The sequence below is a fragment of the Vespa crabro genome, chromosome 3 (assembly GCF_910589235.1).
Source record: "Vespa crabro chromosome 3, iyVesCrab1.2, whole genome shotgun sequence".
In the NCBI taxonomy this organism is placed as follows: domain Eukaryota; kingdom Metazoa; phylum Arthropoda; class Insecta; order Hymenoptera; family Vespidae; genus Vespa; species Vespa crabro.
Window position 1 is genome coordinate 10,928,734 of NC_060957.1, and position 2,500 is coordinate 10,931,233.

Genomic DNA, 2,500 nt, shown 5'->3' on the forward strand with positions numbered 1-2,500 from the left:
TCTTTTTCTTTTCGATGACTGAATTATAATATATTCGTGGATCATAAAAAAATAATCTTTTTCATTTCATTCTAATAACGAACTAATAAAAATTTAGATGATAATATTCTAGAATGATAATATATTAAGAAATGTTCTATATTAAGGGAAAAGTATATTAATAAAGTTATTAATTATATCGATTATTTTTCAAATTGGAAAAACAATAAGCTTTCATTCTAATATTAATAATATTTATTAATAATAATAATTTAATTAATAATATTACGAAATTTAGCTAAAAAAAAAAAAAACATATCAACGAACAAAAGTAAATCATAGTACTCTAAAGTGTTATTTATTCAGTTATAAAGTAATAAAGATTTTTTTTTCTTTCTTTCTTTTTTTCTTTCTTTCTTTCTTTCTTTAAAACGATACTGTGACATAGAATTTATTTTTAATTTAGATATATTCTTTCCTCGTTCAGATAGAAAATAAAAAGAAAAATTTTTTTCAATAAAAAAAAAAACAAAAAAAACAAAAAATACATCATACCAATAGTGACTATTTATTTGGATAGAACTTATGAAATATTTTCAAATAAAAAAATACTACATTATATTATTTATTTTCGTCATAAGATACGTAACGTTTTCAGATAAAAAAATATTACCGTTATTTATTAAAAAAAAAAAAAAAAAAAAAAATACATTTAATTTTTGTATTTTTTTTTAATTTTTGAAATATTTTTTATACTTCGACTCCTTTGAAAAAACATTTATTAATTCAGTAAATTTTTCTCTTTTTTTTAAATATTTTTTTTTTATCGGAAATAGAGGTCGAACGTTAAACGTCATTTCATATCGAGGATCAGAAAATCGAAAGCTTTCATTTCGATATATCCGTTAGAGATCGATTAGAGTCACTCGTATCTCCTCATCGAAATGCCATGGCGATGTATCGAATTTCTCCAATTCGATTTTTAATCTATATCGAGTTTCGTAATATTCGTTACCACGAATCTTTTTGTATTATTACATGCGCAGGTTATCATAGAAGCCAATAAAATCATTTGAAAGAAAATAAAAACCGATATATATATATATATATATATATATATATATATATATATTTTATATATATATATATATACATTATATATACATTATAATTGAAGACATTAGATAATGATACTAGATAGAGGATATATGATGTAATAAATCTCTCCTTATCAGTCGTTTCTTCTGATTTTTTTATTTTCTTATTTTTTTTTTTAATGAATATAGATCACGAATTTTTTTTATCATCGAAATAATTTCAAAATTGATCATTTGTAATTCGACAATTGTAGATTAAAATGAGAAAAGATAAAAAAAAAAAAAAAAAAAAGATAACGATCGTTCATTCGAATTATTTCTTTTTTTTTTTTTTTTTGTCGAGTTATTAAAAATATTCCAGTAAGGAAAAGTATTTTTTAGATATCCATGATGCATTTGTACGTATTTGTATCTATATAAATATAAGATAATTATTTTAATAATCTCTCGTACGAATGTACAAAAAATTTGTCGGAAAATAGAATTAAGTAATAATTAATTAAATAGGAAATTTATATATATATGTATATATATATATATGAATTTATTATTATTATTATTTTTATTATTATTATTATATTTTTTGATTATTTCCCATATACTTTTTTATTTTATACACACACATATATATATATAAAATTGCAAAGTAATTATATTTTTAATACATAAATAGATATAATAACATCGGGTAAACAAACAGAAAGAAAAGGAAAACGTTAAATATATATTTTATTTTGTAAGTGCCGTTCATCGATCCCTAAAATCTTCCTTGAGACGCTTCTACCCTCCTATCTAATAATTAAACAAGGAAACACTTGAAAGTGTGATAAAACGGATTAGCATCGTAAACGACGGTGAACCATGTTAGGATTAAAGCGAGCGAGTAGGTTACTTTAAAGTAAGTCTAGCGCGAGAGAGATAGAAAGCGAAAGACAGACGGAGAGAGAGAGAGAGAGAGAGAGAGAGAGAAAGAGAGAGAGAGAGAAAGAGAGAGAGAGAGAGTTTAGAATCGTTAGAACCTTCACGAGTTCGTTCCTCCTCATTACGAAGGTGTCACAAATCAAAGTGGTATCAGAGACGATGTCTACCAGGTCTAACATTATGTATGAGATACAATATACGTATATATATATATATATACATACATAAGGAAACATAGTAAGAGTATAAGAAAGAGAGAAAGACAAAGAGAGAAAGAGAGAGAGAGAGAGTTGGGGATGGTAGATAGGGAAAGAGATATATAGAGGAGTTATAGAAGGGCTCGAGGTAACGGGAGGGATGGGGTGGTAAAGTGGGGACGAGATAATTAGCAAGTTAACACGAGTCGGTGCCTCTCGAATCCTGTTACCACGACTGTCGCATCAATGTTGGTACGGTTTAAGGAATAAGGAGGAGGATGACTGCCTCGAAGCAAGCTCAAGAAT

The 2,500-nt window shown here is 25.4% G+C and overlaps 1 protein-coding gene across 9 annotated transcripts in view; it reads right to left on the reverse strand.

Moving 5' to 3' along the window:
* The window catches only part of LOC124422557, a 278,221-nt gene that overhangs the window by 45,281 nt on the left and 230,440 nt on the right, over positions 1-2,500 (reverse strand). The gene's annotated exons all lie outside the window — the stretch shown is intronic.